The 13,509-nt window shown below is 43.7% G+C and overlaps 1 protein-coding gene across 3 annotated transcripts in view; it reads right to left on the bottom strand.

The window, feature by feature from the left end:
- tspan18b (tetraspanin 18b) overlaps positions 1-13,509 on the bottom strand; it is a 60,090-nt gene that overhangs the window by 32,551 nt on the left and 14,030 nt on the right. The window contains exon 1 of one of the 3 annotated variants that reach the window (XM_034288480.1): positions 1,049-1,069. The exons of the other annotated variants lie outside the window; for them this stretch is intronic. The gene's annotated coding sequence lies outside the window, so the exon portion shown is untranslated. Of the gene's footprint in view, positions 1-1,048; positions 1,070-13,509 lie in introns of those variants that run through there. 3 annotated transcript variants of the gene reach the window in all.

Here is a 13,509-nt window from a genome sequence, read left to right as displayed (position 1 = left end):
GGGGAAGGGAGAAACAGGGGGGAGGTTGGGCAGGGGAAGGGACGGAGAGGCAAGGTTTGTGATGGACAGGAAAGGCTGTGAACACTGAAAGGACAAGGGTGGGGGGTTGGGGCACAATTAGCCCGCCAGGCTGTTCAGAGAGATGGTTACAAAAACAAACCAAGCAAGGATGCCTACCCTTCCTTTTTCTCTTCTCTTCCTCTATCCCTCCCTCCTCAGGTATGGGTTAATTTCCAGAGACAAAAGCGTCAGGGGTAGTTAAACTCTCCCGTCACAGGCCTTTCACATTGTGTTTAACAGGAGCACTTTAAGCCACCAACAGGGACTAATGCCTGGGTGAGAGCATCTGCTGGATGACTGAAACACTAATTAAACGGTGTCCCATGACAAAACAAAATGGTTAGGAGAACATTTCAGTGTCATCCAACACTAGTCACTCCTGGAGCCATGGGCTGAGAGTCCACCTCATGGCACACCCTCCTATCCGGCCCAGGGAGGGACATCTCCGGTCTAAGCAACAGGAAGTCAACAGAGACTGACTGCAGTGCTCAGTACCTGATACCAACTGAATAATCTGTTTAGACTGCATCAATCTCTTTTCTCCTCCTTTCTTAAGTTTTTGCAGCCATGGTGGGCAAGGCCTAGCGCACTACCTGGCGTTCAGCTTTACGCGGTTAAGACTGGTAGCAGACGGATATACACTGAACAAAATTATAAATGCAACACTTTTGTTTTTGCCCCCATTCATCATGAGCTGAACTCAACGATCTAAGACTTTCTCTATGTACACAAAAGGCCTATTCCTTTCCAAATATTGTTCACAAATCTGTGTTATTGGGCACTTCACCTTTGCCGAGATAATCCATCCACCTCACACGTGTGGCATATCCTGATTAGGCAGCATGATTATTGCACAGGTGTGCCTTAGGCTGACCACAATAAAATGCCACTCTAAAATGTGCAGTTTCAAAAACTAAAAAGTGTTGCGTTTATAATTTATTTCAGTGTAAATGCCTGTGGCAAAATTAAATCTGTAAACATATCATACCTTCACTCTTGTCTCGTTGTGTGGTCCACAGTCCACACAGAGTATTTTCAATGATAAATGAATTCAGCAGTAACACAGGACTCCAGCTCACAGGGAACAGTGGCTTTGAGGGCTAGAGGAACCTGCATGATTGCAGCGTGCTAACAGCTAAACATTCCCAGTGTTCATCCCGTTAGTCCAGAAGGCCTTTTTAGGAAATGAGGCGTGTTTGTGGAAGAAGGGAAAACACAAAAGGTCCCCTTGTGGTTTTGATTAGGAGAGTAACTGGCAGCTGTTCTTGCGGAGCCAAAGAGTGTGTTCCCCCTTTAGCGCTCTCCCTCAGTCCTGATCATTGAGGCTCTCAGACGTACACTGTTTGTCACAACAGCTAAACAAATGCCACGTGAGTGGACCGGAGGGAGCAAGAGGAAGGGGCTAAGACTCAGATCACTTGAAAGAAGACCAGGCCCGTCCTGACAAAACAATAACAATGATAACAACAACAATTATACCTCAGAAATGGGTAGTATTTTAGTTTTAGGACAATTTATCATACCCCGGATTTCTTTTCTGTCTACAAATAGACAAGAGGTCAGTGAGGGCACAATGCCCTAAGGACTGAAGACATCAAAACATCTTTACTAGTTTTCCTACTAGAAATGATATTGTGAAAGTGACTGTATTGGTTCTGGTGGGGAAGGTTTGGGGTCCTCCCTATCACAAAGTGGCCTAGCAATCCCCCACTGCTGTGGTTTGTTAAGACCAGAATGAGCTGAGACTATGGTTTAAACGGAGACCAGATGTGGTTTAACACGTGCTTAAGGGACCTATTTGACTTCAGGGACCAGGGTTTACTAACAGAGTCTGTGATATTCTTGCATTCTCCTTGTTTAGCCAAAAAATAATTATGGAAAAAGCAGATGTGAAACGGTTCAAAAACCTTCTTTATCTCTTTTCGAATGGGAAAAGCACATGCGCCACGAGATTCAAAAGCCGCCTTGAATTCCACTTAATTCGGAGAGTAAACCCGAATTCTAAATTCCTACTGTGTTGTCACACAGTGTAACAATATATCTATTATTCTGTGCGCTGTCATTTGGTAGCCAGTGTTTTTATTCATAATTACACGGTAATTATGGCTGTATTACTCTGAAAACTTTGCAACTGATTTCACAGGCAACCTTTCAGGACGACAGGGGTCCTTGAGGCAGCGTGACGACAGCAGGAACCTAAATGCTGATGGACAGTAGAGGGGGCGTGGCCAATGCAGCGGCGCGTGAGCGTTGTGTTTAGACAGACAGTTAGACATCTTAATACACAGGTGGTGACACACTGTCCGGCATTAGTGGCACGGTTCGATTACCCTGCAGGAGAAACGGGCTGCTTTTCACCAGGTTATGAGCGCCAGGAGCCACGGGTCAGGCAGTCCTCAAGGGGCCCTCAGTGTTCGACAGGGTCCACACGCTGGGACTACCTCGTGAAACAGCATACTAGCCAAACGACCATCCCAAATCACCTTTGGCTGTGCCATCTCAGCACCGTGTCCGTCCTGTTAACGGGTTACCAAATCGAACCCGTTCATAAGTGTTGGGGACTGTGCCCACAGCTGCATTCTGCTCTGCGTAAAATTGACACTTTTTGTTTGCCACCATCCTTATCAAGCCTCTGTTCTCATGATTCGTCCAAGGAAGAAGTATGAGCAGGACCCATTCCCTTCATCCTGCATACCCCACAGCTATTGATAACACACCCACAGCTTTGGATACCACACCCGCAGCTTTGGATACCACACCCACAGCTTTGGATACCACACCCACAGCTTTGGAGACCACACCCACCCTCACTGTCTGACCAGATCCTGCAAGAACTCAGACTGTTATTTTTACAAACATGACCTAAGCAGTAGATTTTACAGAGATTCTCCAGTTGCCCATGATGCTCTGTTATTATCACAGGTCCATATCATCCAATAGGCTAGTTGTAGTTTGAGGAGAGCAGAGTTGTGACAACAGCATATGCAGGAAGTGAATTTCCTTGGACAGGCCAAGTTGACAAATACCACTCTAAACAGACCGTGGTAAAATTGCAAATTGCTTTGCCAGTGTGTTTTGCAACAGGTAAGAATTCTTGAATCTTCTATATTATGGTGAAATCCTTCGGAGTGGAAACATCAGAATTATCTAAGCATTGTAAGATGAAACCAGGATGAGTCACAACACAAATCCTTTGTTTATTTATTAGCCTTAACGATACCTCCCCTAACTCATCTAATGTTGATCAGAGCATGGACAAAGACAAAAAGAGAGACAGACAGAGACATACAGAAAGAAAGAAACAATTTAAGCTGTACCCCTCTATTCCCTCAGTTGAAAGATATCCCTAAAGAACAATATTTTTATCTTATGGAATACAGGAAGCCATATGAACCTAAGAGGAGATGGAGAAATGGAAAAAGGGGCAGACAATAAGAAACTTCAAGAAACTTTTAAGAGCATTTCAATGCCAGAACCAGAGGAAGGCCCGAGGTAGCAGAGAACGGGAGAAATCCTGCTTGGCTTTGACACTAAGAGCACTTAGAGACATGAGATGTAATCTTGTGAGACCAAGGCTACAAGGGCAGCAGCAAGAGAGAGAACAGGGAGCCAGAGGAAAACAGCGAGAGCCAACTGTGAGAAAGAACGAACGGTTACTTCACGATCAATCTCCTCCCAGCTGGAAAAAACCAAACACAAAAACCACAAATACTACACTGTGTTTTTCTGCGCAAATTGAACAAAGCTGAAGGTCTTTAACGGATCGATGTCACATCTTTATTCAGTGGTCACACTTTAAGTTAAAAACAAAAAAATCACCAATGCAGGGATAACAGCCACATCATGTGTTTTTTAAGAGGCATGAACAATTAGAGCTGTCATTCACCACACGGCCTAGGGACATGGACGTGATTTGACAGTTCATCACCAGATCTGTTTTCGGGAAGCACGGGTTTGAGGTTAACTGGCCGATTCTGAGAGATTTTCACTGTGAGAATATGTACACACACACACACACACACACACAAACACACACACACTATTTCATTGTGAGAATGTGTACACACACACACAAACAAGTACACACACACACACACACACAAACACGTACACACACACACACACACACACACACACACAGACTGTTTCATTGTGAGAATGTGTACACACACACACACTATTTTACTGTAAGAATGCAATGCTTCGCTGAGACCTGGGCTGTGGGAAAGGGAGTTTACATAATTACATCATATTGATTTATAGGAGGAAGGGAGAGAGAGAGAGAGAGATGGAGGAAGAAATGGAGAAAGAGAACAACAGAGACAAGGCAGAGGGGAAACTGAGACATTTGGATGAGGTCCAAGATTCAGACTAGCAATAGGTCCCTGTATGGGGACCTATAAAAAACATGGTGCATAGGATGGTGTAACATGGGCTAGGATGATATAGCATTGGATAACATGGGATAGGATGGTATAACATGGGCTAGGATAATGTAGCATTGGATAACATGGGATAGGATGGTATAACATGGGCTAGGATGATATAGCATTGGATAACATGGGATAGGATGGTATAACATGGGCTAGGATGATATAGCATTGGATAACATGGAATAGGAGGGTATAACATGGGCTAGGATGATGTAGCGTTAGATAACATGGGATAGGAGGGAATAACATGGGCTAGGATAATGTATCACTGGATAACATGGGATAGGATGGTATAGCATGGGCTAGGATGATATAGCATTGGATAACATGGGATAGGATGGTATAACATGGGCTAGGATAATGTAGCATTGGATAACATGGGATAGGATGGTATAACATGGGCTAGGATGATAAAACATGGTATAGCATAGGATAAGATGGTATAGGATTGGATAGGATGATAAAACATGGTATAGCATTGGATAAGATGGTATAGGATTGGATAGGATGGTAAACATGGGATCGGATGGTATAGCATGGGATAAGACGGTGTAGGATTGTAAAGGACGGGATAGGATGACATATCATGTAATAGGATGGTATAGCATGGAATAGGATGGTATAGTTTTCAGCCATCTTCTAAATTTTCTGCCCTCTTCTATTTGCACTTCTGGTTAGATGCTAACTGCATATCGTTGTACTTGTTAAATTGACAACAAAGTTTAATTTAATCTAATCTAATAGGATGGGATAGGATGGTATAGCATGGAACAGGATGGAATAGGATGGTATCGCATGAAATAGGATGGTATAGGATGGAATAGGATGGTATAGGATGGTATAGCATGGAATAGGATGGTATAGCATGGAATAGGATGGTATAGCATGGAATAGGATGGTATAGCATGGAATAGGAAGGTATAGGATGGAATAGGATGGGATAGGACGGTATAGGATGGGATAGGAGAGAATGGTATAGAATAGGATGAATGCATGGTCTGGAGCCATATGTGCAGTGATACACTGTATACTGCCATAGCTGATTCTGAGTCAGTGTTCACTCAGACTTTTCTTTAAGTGTTGGTGTGTATGTGCCGTGTGCCCGTGTGTTGAAGCTTTCCCAAGTCAGCTGTGCATTAGTAACCCTACAACAATGGAGTGTTATATATCTAAACAGATATATATTTGTTTCTGTGAGCTCAGTTTAAAACAGCTTGGACCACACAGAAAAAGTCCATCTGGGATATCACTGATCTCTGATCGCTGATCACACCATCTTTTCTAAACATAACTTACTGATGCTAACAGAAAGGAATGTGTACTGTTTTTCAGTGTTCAAGCCCTTAAATGGGTTCTACTGTTCTAGTGGGGGGAAATTCAAATCTTACCCTACGAGATCCGGAGCCAGCTGGTTTTCTGTTCCATCGCATCATGAATGTCACCCACATGGTGTCCCAGGTCTAAATCAGTCCCTGATCAAAAAACAGAGTGAAACTGGCCAATATGTCCAGAGGTGTGTTTGAGGCTTCTAGGGTGTTTAATGTTCATTGTCAGAACCATTGGACTCTGACGGATGGATTCAGTTACTAATCACCTGTAGAATGACTGCACCTCAGCAGCAACAGTCTCAGCCAAATAGTAAGCCTGTTGGAGATGACAACAACATCGGGGTTGGCACTCCCATTTCAGGCCGGGGAAAAAAGCCAGCGGGCACATATAATACGGCACCCGGTCAAGCACACTACTTTCCCACTGGAGCTCCTTGGGCCCTGGTCACAAGACGCACCCTGTTAAGGGAATAGGGCGTCATTTGGAGCACACTGATCTAGTCATTCAGAGGCAATGTGATGAAAGACAAGGGAGGGGGTCCCTTCGTCTTCACCCAATCCAGACACAATGGGATAATATAGCATTGGGGGGGGTTAATGCGGCTGGAATGTAAAAAATAATGTTTTATCTCTCATTAATTTCATTGCATGAGACGGATCTCTTTGATGGCAGCTAGGAGCCAAATGGTAAAGATATGGACGAGGCAGAAGGAGAATGGAGATTACCAGAAAGCAGGGCACAGCTTCAGTATAATAATGAGGTGGAAAGATACAAAATGGGGGTGTCTCCTTTCAAAGTCTTAAAAGATCTCAGACTCAGATCTCTGTTGTCTCGGGTTCAGTAAAAGCTTGACAAAACTAACTTTGGGTCGGGGGAAAAATGAGGCTGTTTGAATTAGGGGCCGTCCATGTTAAATCATTAATATTGCACGCTTGCTGCCGTTATACAGTGTAATGTCGTTGATGCATGTCCAGTGTTCTGTCACGCAGGATCTTCAAAGCGCACTTGTTTCCGCTCAGACCCTTTAAAGTTCAAAACACAATGGTTTTGTTTTACTGCAGTGCAATTAGCGTGAGGTACATTGCTGTCCTCCAACTAGCCTGGGATGAGTTGCCACCTCACACACACACACACACACACACACACACACACACCCCCACACAAGTTGGAGCAACTCCGCCCAAGTTTGTGCAAATTTGCCCATTATTCGGTGTCCGATGTGGATGGAAATTCCCTAAAATCGTTTTTTAAAGTCATTATATAACTTCAAACAACCTCAAAAGCCCTGGACTTTAAAAAAGTGTCATTGTCCAAACACATTATGAATTCACTGATAGACAGCCCTAGTTGGAATATTTAGTCATTTCAGGGGAATCGCTTTAAATACGCCTGAGGTAGACTGGAATACACACACACACACACACAAACACGCATTTGGAGCACATGTGAAACTAGCGTGATTATATCTAGACCCCGGGAAATAAAAGATGATCTCAGCTGAGAATGACAATGGAAAAACAACACTGGAGAAGAAAGCTCTTCCGCAAACACTTATCCTCATCACTTCAGGCTGTTTGTAATTGACAGTCTTTTCCATAAAGAATCACTGTTAGCGTATTCTTCCTATAATGCACCAACCAACTATCAATTAACATTAGTGCAATTGAAATTGTTATCTGCCAAATCTAAGCAAATAGAAAGCTAAGAAAATGAAAACATTTGACAAACCCCTTTGTCGTTTTCTCCTTGTTGCCTAACCCTAACCTTAACCTTAATGCCTAAACCTAACCTAGCCCTGACACTCATGCCTAACCAGTAATGCTTAAACCTAAATGTACTGTAAGGCCAATTCTGACATGACGCTCAATGTCCCCTAAACCTAACCCCGTAACCAGAACCCCTTAGCCAAAAAAAAGCACCAAAAAAAACTTGTGGAGACTTATTTGTCAGGCTTTACTATCTTTGTGGGGAATTCCCACACGTACACATAGACATGAATCACAAACACCAGAAAAGGGCCAGAAAGATGTTTGGACAGTCCGAACGACAGGAAATGTTTCAGATTGAAAAATGGAATGCCTAGAAAAGTAGTCGACGCAGAAATGTTCTAGGTCTATAGTAAGTTGAGTCAGTTGGCTCTGTCTCACCCGGAGATGATTGAGGTTGTTGTGACTAGGAAAATGGGTTTAAACATCTGCTTTCTGTTATGAGTAGAACAGTGTGTTAAGAGTGGGGTTGTGTGCAAGCCACTCTGAACGGCCTGAAGAGATAAGGGAACGCGGTTATGGCTCCAGAGATGGAGAGCAATTCATTTTAAATGACGTGAAGGACTGTGTGCACAAGCTTGGTTTTCCCTTATTACTGTTATTCTTCCTCTTGTCACACAGATCATTTAGTATTGAATTTGCATCTACAACCCTCTCACAGCCGAGGCACCATCCGGGAGGCCATTTTCTTGTCATTCTCTTCTGAGATCATCTTCTTTCATCCAGGAGTCTGGACCTAATTTGCTAGTTTCACATTTGAGCCTTATGAGTGTGTTTGGGTGTGTTAGTGTTTGAGAGTGAGAAAGTAAGAGCATTACACAGTTGGTTGACACAAGGGCTTTTCTATGGTCTTGTTATTACTATATAACTTATCATTATATAACTTGTTATTACTATGTTAATTGTTATTATTATATAGTTTGTTATTCATGTATAACTTGTCAAAGATATATTGTGTTATTACTATGTAAATTGTTATCATTATATAGTTTGTTATCATATAGCTTGCTATTACTGTATAGCTAGGTATCATTATATAACTTGTTTTTATGGTATAGCTTGTTATCATTATATAACTTGTTATTACGATATAGCTTATTATTATTATTACATAACTTGTTATTGTTATATAGCTTGTTGTCATTACCAAATTTTATACTTGCTATTTTTATATAACATGCTGTTATTATACAGCTCAACCATAATTCCTGGACACGTCTGAAGACACAAAATGGAACAGGAACGCTTCATTGACCATGGCCCCATGAATCCTGCTGGCATGACTCTGAAGCTAAGCAGGGTCACTTCAATCAATCAATCACATTTATTTTATGGATACCTTTTTACATCAACAGTCACAAAGTGCAGACAAAAGGTCATTAATGACTGCCACAATCAATATTTCTGTGTGTTCAGATAACAGACTGGCTGTCTAGAGTCTGGAGGCAGAAGGTAGATCTGCAAGACATACAGGTGTACAAGGACCGGGAACACCAGTACCCCAAGGCCAGGTAGACCCAAGGCCAGGTAGTCCCAAGGCCAGGTAGACCCAAGGCCAGGTAGACCCAAGGCCAGGTAGACCCAAGGCCAGGTAGACCCAAGGCCAGGTAGTCCCAAGGCCAGGTAGTCCCAAGTCCAGGTAGATCCAAGGCCAGGTAGTCCCAAGGCCAGGTAGTACCAAGGCCAGGTAGTCCCAAGGCGTGGTCCATGGAAGCAGGTCCTCCAAAGATTCAACAGGACACCAAAGAAATTAGACAGAACATTCCTTAGATCCAAAAAGACACCTCAATACAGACAGGCCCTTATCCTCCAGCACATGAACTATTTCTACATAAAAACTAGGGACTCAGACAGAGGGAATCTGGAGACACTATGGCCGCATCTGAAGACAGCCTTGGAGAGACCATCCAGGCAGGAAATGGTCGATATCTGGATGGAAGTGCTGTTGGAGGGAAAAACGTGATTTTGATTCTCCTCTCCCTCTCCTCTCCTTTCTCTTGTTCTTGTTCTTTAGTCTTCTCATCTCTTAGCTCTTGCCCTCTCCCTTCCATTCTCCTCGAACACCAAATGTTATCGGTAGAGATGATAATGATAATGTAAATTCACAGTGCACAGTGCCAGAGCGATGCTGGAGCGATGCTGGAATGAAAACTGTCTGACTCTGTCTTGGCCCTAATCACTTCACCCTCTGAGCATTATCTGAACACACACAAGCACAGCCCTGGCACGTGCACGCACACACACACGCAAGGACAGACACAGGTGGCAATGATTACGCTACCCGGCGTTCTTCTCTCTGGTAGAGGGATGACATAAGTAATCACTGGGTTCCTATCCAACGTTTCCCGTTATGTGTGATGTTCCTCTGCAGAATAAAAAACAAAATATGTGTATTTGTGTTTCGTGTCTATGTGTGTTTCGTGTCTGTGTGTAAGAACTCAAGCGTGTTTCCATTCCCCTGCTTAACTCAACCAATAGAAGCCCGCCGACACTCATCCTCAAACCCAGCTGTCAAAAATGTGTGTGCGTTTTGGCTACTCTGTCTGAAACACAAGTTGGTTGGATAATGAAATATATTTCCTTGACAATATCAAACAACTTCCATAAGCCTCTAATGGTTACATCAGTCTAGTGAATACTCTGTACTTCACCCACTCCTCCTCTGTTTCTCTCTCATACTCCCTCGCTCCTACTCGCTATCACTGTCTCACACTCCATTCATCGTTCTCCTCCTCTGGCTCCGCTCTTTCTCTGTCTCCCCCCAGTCCTCTTTCCTCACTATCTCGCTAGCTCCCTCTTTTTTTGTGTGTATTTAAATGAGCTTCATTGACATGGGAAACGTTAAAAAAAGAAAAATGTGAGAAAAACTAAACACAAAAACACACACTCAAACATGGTTTCAGAAGGACACAGAGATGGAAAAACTAAACACAAAAACACACACTCAAACATGGTTTCAGAACGACACAGAGATGGAAAATGCTATTACACAAAACATGTTGTTCGGATCCTGGATGTCAAGCAGGAGCCTTTCTGAGCCAAGTAAAACCACATATCAAAATGTTACAGGTTTCATCCGAGTAAATCTCTCTCTGTCGTTCTAAATATCTGTCGGTCTCGGTCTCTCTGTCTATTTCTACATTTCTCTTTCTCTCCCTTTCTTTCCTTCTCTCATTTTCATCTCCTTGTCTAAACTTTTTGCTCTCTCCTATCCCTTCATCTCGCTGTCCATCGTTCTGTGTCACTGTCTCCCTGCCTCTTTTGCCCTCATTTGGTGAATTCTCCTTCTTTGCCATATTTAAAGAGAGAGAGGAGGTACTGAAAGGTAGGGATTAGGACTGAAGAGCACAGGAGATTATACTTCACAGAACACATTAGCATACATTTCCCTCTGACAAATGGCCATGTAAGTGTTTGCATGTATGGTAAACAGCTCCACTTTCCACCTGAAAAGGACATCAATATGACTGCATCCCATATGAGACTTTATACCCGGTATAGTCTGCAACTTTTGATCAGGGCTCATATGAATCTGGTCTTAGAGTAGTGTACTATTATGGGAATAGGGTGGCATTTGGGACTAGTGCCGCTGTCCCCTTCTTCAGTCTCTCCACTGCATCATTTACAGTCGGCCACCAAGGGCCCTTCCTCTACTGATCGCTTTCCTATAACCTACCGATAACTGCTGCCACAAACAGACTAGCACTGACACAGCAACAGACCAGCTGGGACTGACACAGCCACAAACAGGCAATCTCTGACAGAGCAACAGAAAGACTAGAACTGACACAGCCACAAACAGGCTAGCACTGACAAAGCAACAGACAGTATCAGATCTGCCCCGAAGAAATATGGCAATGCAGAAAGATCCAACGTGATTGGTCAAAAAATAACAGACCTAGGCAGGCGGGTGTGAGTGCAGACATGGTGTCCTTATAGCCACACAGCTACTTTCTAGCCTTTCTGTGTAGCAGAACTACATAACATCCCAAATCGCAGCTTATTCACTACATAGCACACTGCTTCAGACCAGGGCCCATGGGAATCGGGTCAAAAGTGAAGCACTATGTAGGCAATAGAGTGTGATTTGGGACGCAGGCCTATGCAGACGTGCGTTGACCTGCTCTGTGTACCCGGAGGACAGAGAGGGTTTCAGGGAGCTGACCTACAAACACCACAGACTGGAGGGGTGCACTTTTAAAGTGGCAGCGGGCTGAAAATTTCATAAAGCTCAAGACATAAAATAATCACGAGGCCTCTTTATCTCAGCCTCGCCTTGTAATCATCTGTCCCTGGAACCGGAGTAAAAATAACCGCCTAACCGCCTAATGCTTGTAGATATGAATCCAGCCATTAGACATTCTGACAGGACGTCTTATTTAGAGGAGGTGGGCCAAGGAGTCCAATGTACAGCATGCGGCAGACAGGATGACCCAGTGAGACCTGGAGTGAAATGACGTCCTCAGGAAACACCACAACGTCATTCACAGCATCATTCCACACAGTGATTTATCACGCTGAGCCTGAAGGGGCACATGCGGCACCAGGGAAATGTATTGTAACCCACTTCTTCACACAGGATTTTGCATAACTGTATTTCTGAGGTAAATGAGGTATCCAAATGTTATGTTATTTATTAGGTTCCCTGACAACATAGGTTCCATTCGGTATTGTGTCTTTTTAAAGATTTTATAACATTCTGAGAAAATCAGAAAATGGGGCGAATACTTTTTCAGGCGAAGAAGAACAAGGCGCAGAAGAAGAAGAAAGTGCAGAAGAAGTAGCACAAGTCACTGGATAAGAAAAATTTGGTGCCCCCCATTAATTGGATGTGAATAACAGGCGATCCCAGCGCAGCTTTCAGGAAAACATCATCAGTCACCTGGCAGGGGACAGTACACTGGCCTGGACACCCTCACCGTCCCTCTCCACAGGTAGACTGTACAGGGCATATTTCAATCAAACCCTCAAACTCTGCTCATCACCTGGCTGTGGTGCGATGCCACGGGGGTAGGTGGAGTGGGAGGTCGAGAGGCAGTGTGTGTGTGTGTGTGTGTGTGTGTGTGTGGCGGGAGCCTGTGAATCTAATAGACCAGTGGGAGGTAGGGTAATATAAGTGTTACTACAGGGGATTAGAGGAGAATGGCTGTGTGTGGGCCTCAGAAAAAGGAACATCGAGAGAGAAGAACAGACTGGAGAGAGAAAGAGGGGAAAAACAGCCTAACAATATAACTATTTATGAGAATACAGCGGTAAAGCCTTCACTTTAACTGGAAATGTGCACATAATTACACTGAAATACTGGACTTGGAAACCTGCTAGCCCATTTTAGTCTTCTGAAGCACACTACACTCTCCTCCAAATCAAAGATTAAAGATTGGAAAGGGTTGAGGTAAGCAGAAAGACTAAGTTACCTTTGCTGCAGATCAGACACTTAGCCCAGATTTCCAAACGTTCAAGCAAACAGCCATACTGGAAAAGACATAACTGGGATGCCTAACAACAACCTCTAATTACACAAGTAGAGTTTGGGTAAATACTCTCTGGAATGGTACAGTGGTGCGTGTGTGTGCCCATGGACACGTGTACATCGTAATGTTGGGGTTGTTGTTAGGCAGCCCAGTTATGCCTTTTCCAGTAGGGAAGACATAGCTTCTATCATAAACTGCCAGTGTGTTCTGTGGAGAAAGAGAGGCTGACACAAATGTGTGTGTGTGTGTGTTCAACATGGACCGTGAAGCAGAACAAAATGAGTCCCGATATAATTCTCAGAAAAGCCACTCTATAATTCTTTGACTGCCACCACGGAAAATGGGCAGAAACAGCAAACGATGACTGACGTCTTCCACATCCACCGAGTCCCCATGAGCAGAGCCCAAATGGCCCCTCTCTGATATGAGGAAGTGCACTACGCAGGGATC

This window comes from Esox lucius, chromosome 19, assembly GCF_011004845.1.
Source record: "Esox lucius isolate fEsoLuc1 chromosome 19, fEsoLuc1.pri, whole genome shotgun sequence".
NCBI classification, from domain to species: Eukaryota; Metazoa; Chordata; class Actinopteri; order Esociformes; family Esocidae; genus Esox; species Esox lucius.
This window is presented reverse-complemented; position numbering and strand designations above follow the sequence as displayed.